The 15128-nt window shown below is 48.7% G+C and overlaps 1 protein-coding gene across 11 annotated transcripts in view; it reads right to left on the minus strand.

The window, feature by feature from the left end:
- STAT6 (signal transducer and activator of transcription 6) overlaps positions 1-15128 on the minus strand; it is a 760203-nt gene that overhangs the window by 389086 nt on the left and 355989 nt on the right. The window contains exon 1 of one of the 11 annotated variants that reach the window (XM_085600977.1): positions 4977-5025. The exons of the other annotated variants lie outside the window; for them this stretch is intronic. The gene's annotated coding sequence lies outside the window, so the exon portion shown is untranslated. Of the gene's footprint in view, positions 1-4976; positions 5026-15128 lie in introns of those variants that run through there. 11 annotated transcript variants of the gene reach the window in all.

Consider the following 15128-nt stretch of genomic DNA (forward strand, 5'->3'; position numbering starts at 1 on the left):
TAGCATAGAGGGTACATGTTCCTGCTGAAGGCATAATGTGTGACATGCAAATCACAGATTAGCATCTTATGTTGATAGCTCAGTGGGTTATAGGTTTTGTCACACAGATCCTTTTGTTACTTCCAGTTCATAAATTTTAAGACTTCTAATATTGAACATTAAGCTATGAACTGCTGCATGTAAATTGAAAGGCATAGGTTTAGAGCATTAATGTGTTTACCCTCCATCTTTCTTTATTCTAAGGTTGCTAAAAGCGGTTCATTTTGGTAGCCACACAATTTTATTAGGCATTGCCAAACATTGTGTTATGTTTATGGGGCATATTTAGTTACACTTTGAGTCTGATTTACTAACACTTTGCAAACCTGGTGCAAAGTTTTGTTTTCTAGCTTACTTTCCAGCGCAAATCCTGAATTGCATTGGACAGTAGCCCTAAAGCAAAACATAGTAGCAATATGCGCTACTTTACGTCATAGATGCATACCATGGGTGCATGGAAGTTCCCATGCACTCATCCATGCATTTCCACACAAATCCTTATCTACTAACTTTGGTAGAAAGGACTTGGGGAAAAGTTGGAGAAAATATTTATTTTCTCCAAACCTTTCCAACTTTGCATGTGTGCTGCACTGTACGGCACTGACACAAAGTGGTAAAGTGTTCAACTTTGTCAAAGTATTGACTTTTGTGCTGGAAGGGTACCCTTTCAGTATAAAACCTAAGCATGACATCACACAAACATCCTTGCACTGTGGTGCAAGAGTGTATGCATTGATGCAAGGCAGCCTAACTTACGCCTGCACTAGAGGAGAGAGCAATACAACCATATCTTAGTAGATATGGTCAAATTGTACTCTCTCCTTTTCACGCAATACAGTGCAGTTACTATGCTTACTGCGCATCGGTAAAACTTAGTTAATCTGACCCTTTGTTTCTCACGACCAAGCATTCTTAGCACATATTGCTTATCAGTATGGATGAACCTGTAGAACTCATTGTCTTAAGTATCATTTCCTATACAATATTAAGGTTTACACACTTGAATGACTCACTGTTTCTATACAATATGTTTGTGATGTAAAGCGCTCTGGCAATCTACATTGGACACTGGGATGTGCCGCACTATAAAATAAATATATGTGTGAGGAGCTCAGGAGAGATGAGGGACACCACAAGAGGGTGGTAGGGACTGGCAAGGACAGCCATGAGGAAGGAGGTCACTGGGTGGAGGGTGCCAACAAAGACTGTCGCGCCCGGGCCACTATCGCAGAAGCATGCCCCGTCTTTATCTCCTGAGTAGTGGCAGGAAAAGCAATACTTTCCCGGATATATTTAAGTACTAACTGCCTTCTTGCACGTCTGAGTAGTCATCATTAAATGGCGGACGGGAACAGAACCAGCGCTTATGATTTCTGAGGGTAAGAAAATAATCTCCCCCCCACCCCCTCCCTTGGCAAAGTAGGCTTTTTGGGGGAGGAAGAGGTGGAGGTGGGGCGGGGCGTTGGGTTTTGCACACCCTCTCTAGCAGGGGCGCAACTAGACCCTAACTTTCGGGTGAGGGGGGGCTAACACTCCCAGCTAGGGCTGGCCCGAGCACTGGTCGTACACGGTGCAACAGTCTTTTTAGTCAGTCTCCCCCCCCCCTATTTCCTCCTTCTCCATGAATTTCCTCACTACCACTCACCAACAATGCACCTCATCTCTCTATAGCACCTTTCAGATAAACATTTCATTTTTTTATAGCGCTACTCATAGTTTACTCACACTCAGTTTTGTGATCTGCATGGTACACGTTCGGTGTAGCAGGCACATTAACCCTCTGCGCTGTGTGGGTGGCAGGAGTGCCCATGTGAGTGCATGGTGAGCGATGCAACAGTGTGAGAGTAGGGTAAGAGGAGTGACTGCAGGGTGAGTGAGGTGACCATATGAATTTGGGTGCAGATGTAAGTGCAGAGTGGAACGAATGAATGCATGGTTAGGGATGGGCTTGTTTAAGTGAGATTGCAGATTGAGCAGTGAGGAGGGGACAGGTGAGTGAAGTGTCACATGAGTGCAAGGTGAGTAGTGTGCTCTTGTGACTGCAGGGTGAGGTACTGGGTGAACAGTGCAAGTGCATTGTGAGTGTAGAGTGATCATTGTGAGTGCAGGGTGAGCAGGGGAATGGTGTGAGTGCAGGGTGATCAGTGTGAGTGCATTGTGATCGCTGTGAGTGCAGGGTGAGCTTGAAAGTGAAGGGCGAGAATGAGGAGTGAGTTGTCTGAATGCAGGGTGCATTCCCAGACACTTGAAGTAACTCAGCTTGCTATTGAGGCAGCGTAGGGTTTTAGATATAAGTTAAACTATTGCTTTTATGGTACTAATCACGGATCGAGGGTGGAGGGAATAAATAATGTGCTGATCCTGCAACAAACGTCCAGTCTTATGATTAGGGTTGCCAGCTCATTATTTCGATGTCCCAGACGGTTAAAAAAACAAGCATTTACAATGCAATGGTCTCGGCAATATTATAGGTAGAGCTATTGGTATTGCTCATTATTTTTTTTATCATTTTTGTATCCCTAAATAAATGGCATTGTCATTTCTATTGGCATTAGCTTTTTTTTGCATATGTGATACCTATTGCATTAGCAGAGAGAGAGTGAGGTAGTGAGATAGAGAGAGAGAGTGAGGTATTGAAATAGAGAGTGAGGTAGTGAGATAGAGAGTGAGGTAGTGAGATAGAGAGTGAGGTAGTGAGATAGAGAGTGAGGTAGTGAGGGAGAGGGATGTTGTGAGGTAGTGATATATAAGCATAGAGTGATGATGTGATGTAGTGAGAGAGAGAGAGGTAGTGAAAGAGAGAGTGAAAGTGAGTTAGTGAGATAGAAAGAGTGAGGTAGTGAGATAGAGAGTGATTGAGGTAGTGAGTGAGAGAGTGAAGTTGTGAGGTTGTGAGCTAGAGAGTGAGGTAGTGATATTTGGAGAGAGAGAAGTTGTGAGATAGGGAGGTAGTGAGATAGAGTGGAGTAGTGAGGTAGAGAGAGTTATGTAGTGAGAGAGAGTGAGGTAGTGAAACAGTGATATAGTGAGGGAGAGGGATGTTGTGAGGTAGTGAGATATAGGAAACATTACAACACCCTAAAGACCAAGAGATGTAAACATTAGGAAGACGTTAAGGGATGTGGCGTTATGGCCAGCGCCGTCGAATTTGAAACTGAGGAACCGGTTTCGAATCTCGGCGTCTGCTCAACCACTTGTGATTCGAGACAAATTACTTAATCTCCTCGTGGCTACAAAAACGAATAAACCATGTGTAATGGAACTGGTGAACAGTAATGCCCTCCATAGCAACAGTTAATTATTAATTACATATTCATTAAACATGAGTCACCTGCTGTCCAAGCTATTCTTATTGCTTTGGGGGCATGGTCCGAATGGTCACACGTGTAGGAGTGTGATGGCTAGTAGTTGTGTTGTTACTTTTAGTGGCAGAATAGCATATGTGGTGCAAAGTGCACTGGCATCCCGATAGGAGCCCAGGCACTTTTTTTTGTTTTTTTACACAAATGAAGTATTGGCAAAAGCGCATGCATCCCAGTGGAACGCCACTTAAACATAGTTCCCCCTGGTGACTGGAAAGGATGGAGCTCAGAGCAGACTCGGGAAACCATCTTGGAGAGTCCAGCACAGCGCCTCATAAATGAATGACTGACATGTAACTCACAGGCTCTGTCACAACACGCCATATCCATTTAATTTGATCCTACAGCTTTTGATCAATGCTTTAGTTAAGGTGTTGATTTCCTTCCTGTTTTCAGTTATTTGTCTAGCTTTGTGCTCTTTCAATCATATGTGCAGCGCTCTGATACCCTCGAGTCTTGTTCTCGCCATATAAAACACCCTGAATGAATTAATGAATAAAAAATGTAAGGGCAAAGCTTGAGACCGTGTGTGGTCAGTGCTTCAAAGTATGTACAGGTGGTGGAGTATTCCGGGGAGCCCCTGAACCCTGACCTTAAATAGTTTCAAAGTACATGCTAACAAGTCTCTGGAGCGCTAAGAAACGTTCACTATAGCGCCAATATTCTTTCAGCGCTAGTAACCTGGTTTTCCTTCGGTTTGTTTTCAGAACCAGCTTCTTGCAAAGGGGTTGATGGTGTTGGAGGAAAAAGTGAAGCTGTATGAAGGTGAGTGAGGCTGTGGTCAGTGTGGGGTCCCGCCCCCTTGCTGAGGTCGCCCCGGGTTCCCGTCATTGCCCCGGAGCCTCCCGTCCTCCCAGTGACTCACCGCCCAGCACGAGGAGGGCCGCGCGCTGCTTGTACACAGATAGGCGCCCCGTGCTTTGCTAGTGTTCAGTGTTTTGTGGCCGTGTGAAAAGAGCTGTGTTTTTTCCGGAGTGACCCGAGGCATGTGGCGTGCGCCTTGAAAAGAGTTGTTTTTTCCAGCACTAACTCGAGGCATGTGGCGCGCGCCTGACGAGAACCGAGGGGGAGGCAGCAGTGCTCGGGCGGGGGTTTCCATTCGCTTCTCTTTCTCGGGTTTTCTTGTCCTGTGTACTTTCTGAAAACTGACCATGAGCGGATGCAACTCTCTCTTCTGAAACCTACAAAAGTAAGAAAGGTCGAGTTGTTGTTCACACCTACCTTTAACTGCGCGTGTGCACACGATCCCCTTACTCCCCTGCAAGCTAATTGGAGGAAGGACAATGGTGTGGTCCAATTCAGCGCGGGCATCAGCCAATGAGATGTAAACGTCACACTGGCCCAGGAGTAAGAACAGTTTATATTGTGGTAAAACTAGATGTAAAAACTACGGATGGGATTCAGTTTAATAATCCAAGTTTATGGCGGCTGCATCATTTCACTTTGCCCTGCTTACACACGCGTTGTACCACCCTTCACTGCCCCGGGTCACAGGCCATGTTTTGGCATCAGGGGACAAGCTTTGCGTCAGGGCCGGCAATCCGCTCACCCCCACAATAAAGAGCTAGGAATTACCTGACATTTCAGCCTTCCCCGATCTGGTGTTCCACTTCGTCCGAAAGTCTACCCCTGTAGGAGACAAACGCCTGCAACGCCCTCGGAGCTTCTGGTGAGTCCTAAAAAATGGCGGATGGAAGCTTCGAAACTTTTTCAGATTCGAGGGCGTGTTCCTGCTGTTCTAAAGGGGCGTGGCTAAAAAGTGGAAAGAACAGCAGGAACACGCCCCCGAATCTGAAAAAGACGGAGCCTATTTGGAGGGACGGCTCTCTCCTCCAATAGCTGGCCTCCGTTTAGGAAGCCAGCCAATGGAGGAGAAGCTAAAAGAGAGGCGGGCTAAATAGCCGCTCTAGAAAACATTAAATCTTCCGACTTCCGGTTCTGCCTTCGGCAGACCGGTAGTCCTCGACCTAATAAGCAGTCACCTAAAGCTATATTTTGAGCACTTATCTGTGTATACTTCGAACAGCAAATACGAATAGAAAGCACTTTTAATTGTGTTGTAGGGCTCCCTGAATGATCCAGACTGATAATTAAAGGGAACAAAGACAGAAAAGTCACTTACAAATAAATATATATATTTTTTTATAACCCTATTTGTGTCAAGAGAAGCTTAAGCTGCAGCAGCCCGGGCTGAGACACAGGGGGGGGGGGCCGGGGGGGGGGGAGCTGTTGCGACGAATGGCGGGACGTGGGGTGTTGAAGCCCTATTAGCCCTAAGGGCGTTGTGCGCCTGCTCCCTACCCTAAGTGGACTGGGAAATGGTCGCTTGTTGTCCACCCCACATGCGGGATATATTTTGAATTAAAAATCTGTAATATAGTGACATAAAAAATATTGTTTACACATTCAATAGAGTCTGCGTGCAACGCGACAGCAGAAACGGGAAGTGATCAGGGCACTGGTCTTTGCCCAGGGTCCAGACAATACTGCCCTTTGCCTCCACGCCCAGCTATGGCACCATCCATGCTCACCCTTCCCTTAGTAACCGCATTTTGTTTGTTATTTCTAGCAACGGGTGGCAAGGTCAGAACGTTGCAAAGCTCCAGCGATCAATTCAGCTCTGAGGCCGGTAATGGCAATCACTATATACCGGAAATGCATTTCCTGGAATTTCTTCCTCACTCTGGTTTGACGTAACGTACACAGTGGCAGCAGCAACAGCAGCATCACGTGCTGCCTGGAGAGGATACGGCCCAAGCGACAGACTCCTGCCTTCTCTGGCACCAGGGAACCAAATTGGACTCACGGGGCACGCTCAACATCCTGTGATTCTGGCCAAATCACGCAATCTTCTCGTGCCTAAAACCATGAATGTGACCTTGTGTAATATGACATATCAAAGCGTTCCAATACATTCGGGTCGTGTTCATGCTATATAAAACTGCCAAATTAGAGTGACAATCTACCCGTGGTCTCACTGTACGTTGCAAAATGTATATTAATAAAAAGAAGGTGCTTGCGTGCCGGTAAGCACTGACTAACTTTTCCCGGTTCATTAAATTCACGTCCGTTTTTTCTTCAGGCAAGAAATTACACTTCGAGCGTGGAGATACGTGAAGAGCAGTGGAGGGCAGCAAGGGTGATAGGGGCAGTTGTAAAGGGAGAGCGGAGTAGTGTCTCTGGGGAGGGGGCAGGGTATGGGTGAAGGTCAGGACTGAAAGGGCAAAAAACCCGGGTCAGGCTGGTGAGGAACGCAAAGACTGAGGGTCAGAGAAGTGCAAGTACATTGGGGGTAGATAAGTTAAAAGGAGGAGCAGGGAAGATGCTAGGGTAGGAGCCCTGTGGAGGCCGCAACTGAGAGGTGCTCAGAGGCTGCAGAGAAACTCCTGAGGGCGGCCAATAAAAAAGGAATAGTTTAAGGGCAGTGGGAAGATTTCAGGAGCCTCGGGATAACTGTGTGAAGCAATGGGGGTACTGGGCTGGAAACAGTAGCAGATAGGTAGACGAGTAAAGAGGAATCGGAGGTGGGTTGTTAAGCAGGATCAACAGTGTATAAATTGGATGGTCAGTGGGCAGAAGTGTGGCACTAGGGTGTCGCTGGGAAAGGTCATATATTCGGCTTTCAGAGAATGTTGATGGCAGCCTGTTAACAAGCAGATCTGTTAGCTTTATCATCTATGGCCACAGAGACAAAGGAGTTGCTGGTGATAAGGGAGCAGCACAGTCCTGCCACTTTGGTCCTCCTGGCGTAGTTCTCCCCTGACTTTTTGCCTTTGACCCCCCTGTTTTGCTGACTTTGTTTTTGCTGGCTTTAGGACTCTCAATCAATCAATCAATCAGGCTTTTTTTAAAGCGCGCTGCTCACCCGTGAGAATCTCAAGGTGCTGGGGTAGGGGGCGGCAGCTCCGTTCAGTCGAAGAGCCAGGTCTTGAGGGTCTTCCTGAAGATGTGCAGGGTGGTGGCACGCCTGATGTTGATCGGAAGCTCGTTGCAGGTCTTGGCCGCGATGTAGGAGAAGGTCCTTCCACCTGTTCTTGCTCTGCGGATGCGCGGGTTTTCTGCGAGGGCAAGGTCGTCGGATCAGAGGTTCCTCTTGGGAAGGGGCAAGGAGATTCTGTCGTTGAGGTATTGGGGTCCAGTGTTGTGGAGGCACTTTTACATGTGAGTGAGTATCTTGAAGGTTACTCTTTTCTCAATGGGGAGCCAGTGGAGGTTACGCAGGTGGTGGGTGATGTGTTTGTGTCAGGGGATACCGAGGACGAGTCTAGCTGCGGTGTTTTGTATGGTTTGGAGTTTGCGGAGTATAGACTTGTTGATACCGGCATAGAGGGTGTTTCCGTAGTCCAGCCTGCTCTTTATGAGTGCGTGGGAGACGGTCTTCCTTGATTTGGGGGGGGGGGGGTCAATTTGAAGGTCTTGCGGAGGATGTGGAGGGTGTTGAAGCAGGTGGAGGCGACAGCATTGACCTGTCGGGTCATGGAGAGAGAGCAGTCGAGTATGATGTTGAGGTTTGGGCGTGGTCCATGGGGCGGGGGGGGGGGGGGGCTGCTGCGGGTGGTGGCCCACCAGGATTTGGCCCAATCAGAGGGGGAGGGCCCGAGGACGAGGACCTCTGTCTTCTCCGAGTTGAGCTTCAGGCAGCTGCTGCTCATCCAGGATGCGACGTCCCGCATTCCTTCCTTGAAGTTGAGTCTGGTGGTGATGGGATCCTTGGTGAGAGAGAGGATGAGTTGGGTGTTGTCGGCGTAGGATAGTATGCCGAGTGGGGCTGAGTGATGATCCTTGGGGTACTCCGCAGTTGATTTCCGTGGGTTTGGATAGGAAGGGTGGAAGTCTGATTCTTTGGGTTCTGCCGGCGAGGAAGCAGCAGAGCCAGTCGATGGCGGTTCCCTGTATGCCGGCTTAGTGGAATCTGGCGGTGAGTGTGCGGTGGGAGATGATGACGAAGGCTGCAGAGTGGTCGAGTAGGATCAGGGCTACGGTGTGGCCTAGGTCGAGGAGGGTGTGGATGTCGTCTGTGGCGGCAAGAAGAGCGGTCTCAGTGCTGTGGTAGCTAAGGAATCCAGATTGGGAGGGGTCGAGGATGGAGTGTTCGTCGATGAATTTCATTAGTTGGATGTTGATGGTCTTCTCAGTGACTTTTGCCATGAAGGGGAGGAGCGAGATGGGGCGGTAGTTTTTGAGGTCCCTGGGATCTGCTGAGGGTTTCTTGAGTAGGGGTCTGACTTATGTGCATTTCCAGTCGTCGGGAAAGAAGGTGGCGTTGATGCTGCTTTGTAGTTCTGGGGCGATGGCGGTGGTGGCTCTGTGGAAGATGTGATGGAGGCAGGGGTCCATGGGGGCACCTGAGTGGATGCTTTTCATGGTCGATGCGGTGTCTTCGGTGGTGACTGGGGTCCAGATGGAGAGGGTAGGCTGGCTGATGTTGCTGGTGGAGGGGGTGGTTTTGGAGTCAGGTGTCTGGTTGTTGAACTTGTCCTAGACACCCTTGATTTTCAGACAGAAGTAGGAGTCGATCTTGTTGCAGTGGTCCTGGGAGGGGGTGATGTCGTGGTTTTGCTAGGGGGCTTGGTAAATTCATGGATAATGCAAAAATGTTCCTTGGAGTTGTTGGAGTTGGCGAGGATCCTGTTCTGGGTGAAAGTATTCTTGGTGGATCTGATGCGTTGGTGGTATTCTGTCATGGCCTTTTTGTAGGTGGTGTGGTCTTCCAAGGTTTTGCTGTTTCTCCAGTTCTTCTCAAGATGTCTGCAGGTACGCATGGTTTCCTGGAGGTCGGAGGTGAACCAAGTGGCCTTCCAGGGGCGCTGTTTGTTGGGGTTGTGTAGGGGTGCAAGCTTGTCTGCGCAGTTGAAGATCCACCTGTGGAGTTCTTTGGATGCGAGGTTGGGGTTGTCCGGAGTGGAGGGGCCTCGCTGTTGAGGATGGAGTTGAGCTGCTCCTCGGTGATCTCGCTCCAGTTTCTTCGTGGCGGGCGGGGTGCGGGTTTGGGCACGTGGGTTTGTTGACATGGAAGTGGACGCAGTGGTGGCCTGTCCATAGGGGTTGCATGGTGTGGCTGAAGTGGATGTTGTTACCTCCTGCGAAGATGGGGTTGAGGGTGTGTCCTGCCTTGTGGGTGGGGGTGTTGCTGAGTTGTTTTATTCCAAGATTGGTGAGGTTGTCCAGGAGGGTGGTGGAGTTGGGATCGCTGAGGTTGTTGAGGTGGAAGTTGAGGTCCCCGATGAGTTTGTAGTCCATGGAGGCGAAGGCGTGGTGGTGGTAAGGGCAGTTCGTATTCCGGGGGGCTGTATGCGAGGGTGCCTCTTAGGGTCATTTTGGGGTTGGTCTGGGTCTGGAAATGGAGGTGTTCGGTGGTGGGCAGGCTGTGGCTTGAGCTGGAGGGAGCTCTTGTGTACAATGGCAAGTCCTCCACCTGGGTGGTTGGGGCGGTCCTTTCTCTGGATTTTGTACCGTCCGGGATGGCTGAGGCGATGTCGGGGGCGGAGGAGGAATTGGTCCAGGTTTCTGTGAAGAAGGCAACGTCTGGAGAGAGGGTGTCGAGGAGGTCCCAGATCTCTATGGCGTGTCTGTGCATGGAGCGCACGTTGAGAAGGATGCACCGCAGGGCTTCTGAGTTGTTGGCGTTCGGTGTGGAGGCAGTGGTGAAGGTCTGGCGGCAGTGACAGCAGGAGAACTGGCCATGGGTGGTCTTTGGCGTGGAGATCTGGCAGTTATTGTTCCTTCCTGTGTTGAGTGCGTGGAGTGCAGCTGAGCCGTAGCAGTGGGTGGCTGGAGATCCAGGGTTACTGGTGCTGGCCGTGATCGGGTCACAGACGGGCGCAGTCAGGCTTGCCTTTGGCGTGCCAGCGGTGCAGCCGCACAGAATCTGCCATTAAATAGGGAACGAGGGAGGGAAGCTAGGAGGCGGGAGCGTAAGCGGCACGGGGGAGGGGCCGGGCGAAGAAGCAGAGGGAAACAGAGCAAACACGCAAAAGCGAGACACAGAATTAACAGTGACAGAATTAACAATACATGCACACCTACAATAAAACAATAAAGAGAGAGGATGAAACAAGGCAAAACGGGCACAACAAGGCAGGTGGCAGCAGAGGCAGACTCGAACCCTACCAGATCCCTATCAGCAGCAGCAGCACAACGGTGGAGCTACGGGGGGAGAGAGCAGGTCCCTGACCAGAGGTCAGAGGTCTTGCTTGCTCATACCCGCAGCGGCCGCCATTAAATAGGGGAGGAAGGAGGGAAGCTCAGCTGGGAGGCGGGAGCGTGAGCAGCAGGGGGGAGCAGCCGCGGGGGAGCAGCACCGGGAGATCAAGCAAACCGGAAAAACGAGACACAGACCTAACAGTGACAGAATTAACAATACCTATACACCTACAATAAAACAATGAGGAGAGAGAATGACACAAGGCAAAATGGGGGACAACAAGGAGGGTGGCAGCAGAGGAAGCAGCAGAGGCAGGCTCAAACCCTACCAGATCCCTATCAGCGGCAGTGGCACAATGGTGGAGCTTCTAGGGGAGAGAGCAGGTCCCTGACCACTGCGAACCAGTGCTAAAATGATTGTACTTTCTCCCCAAAAAATGTTAGAATTTTCTTACACCCAATTGGCCTATTTAATTTACTTGTAAGTCCCTATTAAGTGGTACCACATGTACCAGGCCTGTAAATTAAATGCTAACAGTGGGCCTGCAGGACTTATTGTGCCAGTCACTTAAGTAGCCCTCTCAACCTGTCTCAGGACTTCCATTGCAGCCTGTGTATGCAGTTTTAAAGCTGCCATTTAGACCTGGAAAATAAACCTATTGCCAGGTCCAAACCTTCCATCTTAATACATAAGTCACCCTAGGGTAGGCCCTGAACAGCCCAGATGGCAGGCTGCAGTGTATTTAAAAAGTAGGATATGTACTTTTATATGTTACATGCACTGGTAGTGAAAGACTCCTAATTTTGTTTTCCACTATCACAAGGTTCACCTCTACCATAGGATAGTTGGAAACCTCTAGAAGCTTGCTCCACTTGAAAGTGGGGACCAGGTATAAAAATTGGACCTTTAGACCTAAATCTTCAGAACACTTCAGGACATGTGGACTATGCCAGGAAGAAGGACTGTTGTGCTGCCTAAAGGACTGCCACCCTGCTGAACTGCTGCTGCTTTGAAGGACTGCTGCCCTGCTGTGCTGATCGGATGCCCTCCTGCCAGAGTGAGATGGACTAGACCTGCATCTCTGAACCCAGGACTCCAGAGTTTCTCCAAGGTCTATTTGGTTGGCCCCCTGATCAGAAGCCTCAGGGACATAACAGGCTTCTAACAACCACGAACCCAGCACCTGGACTTTGCCATCTGTGGGTTCTACCCTGCCAAGGGGTGCTAACTCAGTCCTGGATCCTTGGAAATGGGCTTGAGGGTGCTCTGCCACCCCATCTGTGGATCCGACAGAACCGATGCATCTCCTCTGCTGCGCTGAGCAACCCCGAGAAGAACCAACGCATTGCCTCTGCTGCATGGACTTTCCTGATGCAACGAGTTCTCACCGCAGCCCAAAGCCTCATCGTAACCACCCCTGTGCGACGCACTCTTAACGCATGCCCTCGCATTACAATCCTCTCATCGATAGCAGCCTTGATGACGATGCAGGACTCCACATCGCAAGCCCCAAAGTCTCTTCAGAACCAGCCAGTGTGTGACACATCATCAACGTAGAACTTGTCATCACAAGCCCCCTTGTCAAGGGCCTCCTCAACAACGACGCAGGACCTCCCATCGCTGCCTCACAGATCCTCAGAACCGACGCTGCATGATGCATTTACAACCAGGACCTTCAGCTCCATGACGCATCTTCAACGCCTTTTGGCACCATTTTCACATAAATCTTTAAAATTGCATATCTCCAGTTCTACGATCGAACTTCATCGTTTTGGTCTTGATTTATTTATTAAAATTTAAGATTTTTTCTAAATTGGTGTTGGATTTTTCTTGTGTTGTGTTTTTGCTTTATTTTTGATTGAAGTGCTACATACATACTTTACACATTGCCTCTAAGTTAGGCCTTAATGCTCTGTGCAAAGCTACCAGGAGGTTGAGCACAGGTGAATCTAGGGGTTTGCTTGTGCCTTACCCTGACTAGGATTGTGGTTCCTACCGGAGTAGGGTTTCATCTTCTCAACCAGTAACACAATTTATTACACTCCTCTCATTCCAGAGCAGTCATACTCACCTTCCCCAGGAACATCAGTGAATTAGTGGCTTGCAGACACTCACAAACGGAGTAGCCCTCTTAATTGCAGTCGTAGAGATGTAAAAGATGGTGTGTGCTTCAGTATGCATGCGCATAGGCATACAGTGTGGGAGCTTGAGGTTTACTAAACACAATTGGCTTCTAACAGTGACATAAACAAAGGACTGTTGAAACCAGATGTAACAAGCATTGGCAAAGTCAATAGCTTGGACCTGTGCAAGAGGTATTGGCTTTCCCAATGCCTTTTAGCCATGTTGTACAGCAGGGTGGCTGTGCAGCATGGCTTAAAGTAAACATAGCCAAAAGGAGTTATGATGCGGACAGCGCTGGTGCCGCGTCATAGGGCTTTTTCTGAATGGGACAGGGAGGGAAAGGGGGCAAGCACGGATGTGGGTAGGGGGTGGGGGTATGGGCAAGCAAGGACGGTGGGGAGAAAAGTGGACAGCAACAAAAAAAGTAGTGAGTGGGAGAGTAAAGTAGTAGCTGGAGAAAAAATAGTACTTCAAACACAGAACAATCAGCGGACTGAGACTATTCAGGAGAAATCAATCTGTGCTTGATGCATGCACCAGAGAATAAACAGGAAGTGACACCAAGATACACGCTGGCCGATTATGAGGCAGGAAAGAAGAGTGACAGTCAAGCTAGCAACTGGTAAACAATGGGTGGGCTGCAAGCCCCTTTCGGTACACAAAAGTGTCTTGCAAACAAGAGAGCATGCGCTAGTGCATGATGCTCACCCAGGCTTGACCCTAAAAAGAACCTCAATCACAGCACGAGCAGCAGGTGGACACGAATATGAAGAAATCAATCTGGGCTTCGTTCACGCGCCACAGAAAAAACAGGAAGTGACGCCTGGCATGTGTTGACCAATTAGGAGGCAGCAAAGAAGAGTGATATGCAATGGGAGGACTCAAAGCCCTTTAGTGTAAAAAAACAAGTCTTGCAAGTAAGAGTGCATTTATTGCATGCGCTGTTGCAGGCTCAACCTAATGATACATGCAGTGAAAACAAAAATTGAAAAAGGTTGATATATGTGTATGTATATATATATATATGTGTGTATATTATATATATATCTCTCCTATGTGGCCCGATCCTTGGTGGCCCCCAGCTTTCGGCATACCACCCAGTCCGACTTCCAAGGTTAGGAATCTGGGGGTTATCTTTGATGATCGTCTTAATTTTATGGCACATGCTAACAAAATAGCAGCCATAGCCCACTATAAATTGAAGATGATAAGAAAAATTACCCCATTCCTCCCTGATGTAGCTGTCAAAACTCTGGTTAGTTCTCTGGTCCTTTCATCCTTGGATTACTGCAACGCGCTTCTCCTAAATAGCCAAACTAGAGTTACAAAAAAACTACAAACTATACAGAATGCGGCAGCCTGTCCCCTGTCTAAAACACCTAAGTTTGCACCCATCTCTGACACCATTAGGACACTCCACTGGTTAACGATAGAAAACAGGATCAAGTTCAAATCTCTCTGTATAATCTATAAGGTTCTACACGATCAAGGTCCACGCCCTCTCAAGGAACAGCTCAAACCTTATAGACCGACCAGACGACTTAGATCCTCGACTCTCAATCAACTAGTGGTTCCACGTTCTAAAACAGTTTCCTGGGGCGATCGACGCTTTGCGGTAGCAGCTCCCAAGATCTGGAATATGCTGCCACAACAAATTAGATCTAGCAAATCACTACTCCACTTTCGCAAGAGCCTGAAAACCTGGTTGTTTAACCAATAAATCCCTCCGGCGTCTTCATTGCTGGGGAGAATCAGCTGCCAGTCTAGCGCCGAGACTCCCACGGGTATTCGTTCGCGCTTTATAAATGCCAAAATAAATAAATAAATAAATAAATATATATATATTATCTACTGGCGGTCGCCAGTAGATAGTTATAGTTAGGACCGTGTTTCCATAGGAAATCTGAAAATTCTATTTTGAATAACTTTGGCGCCGGTTGACGAATCCTTATGAAATTTTCAAAATAGGTGGGGAGCTCCGCTCTGCTCCTACCCCGAAAGTCTCGGGGGGATTCGTCAAGCGGGGGCTGAGAAAAAAGGGGGGTCCCAAAACGCGTCTTCCCCATGCATTTTTCCATAGGGACCTTTAGTCCAAGGTACAGCCCGAACGGCTGAACAGAATTACTTGAAATTTGGCAGAGAGGTAGTCCTCAGGTCAGGGATGTGCATTTTGGATATCTGGAGTCAATCTGTTCAGTAGTTTCTGAGAAAATTGCAGTTAAAAGTACATACATATCTATAGACGCGCACCGTGCGCGCACGGTGACGTGCGCGAGCGCAATTCTGATTGGTTGTTAGATGTCAGTAAACATTCGAATCGGTCGAAATCAGGAAGTGCCGGCCGCCATTTTGTCTCTCGCAGTCTGAGGCAGTGAAAAACAAAGGTGGAGAACGTGAAAAGGGGGCAGGGTGGACAGTTCCTGACCCCCTAGCCTTTGTCAGGGGGTCACTGAAGGACC

The sequence above is a fragment of the Triturus cristatus genome, chromosome 4_2 (genome assembly GCF_964204655.1).
Source record: "Triturus cristatus chromosome 4_2, aTriCri1.1, whole genome shotgun sequence".
Lineage (NCBI taxonomy): Eukaryota > Metazoa > Chordata > Amphibia > Caudata > Salamandridae > Triturus > Triturus cristatus.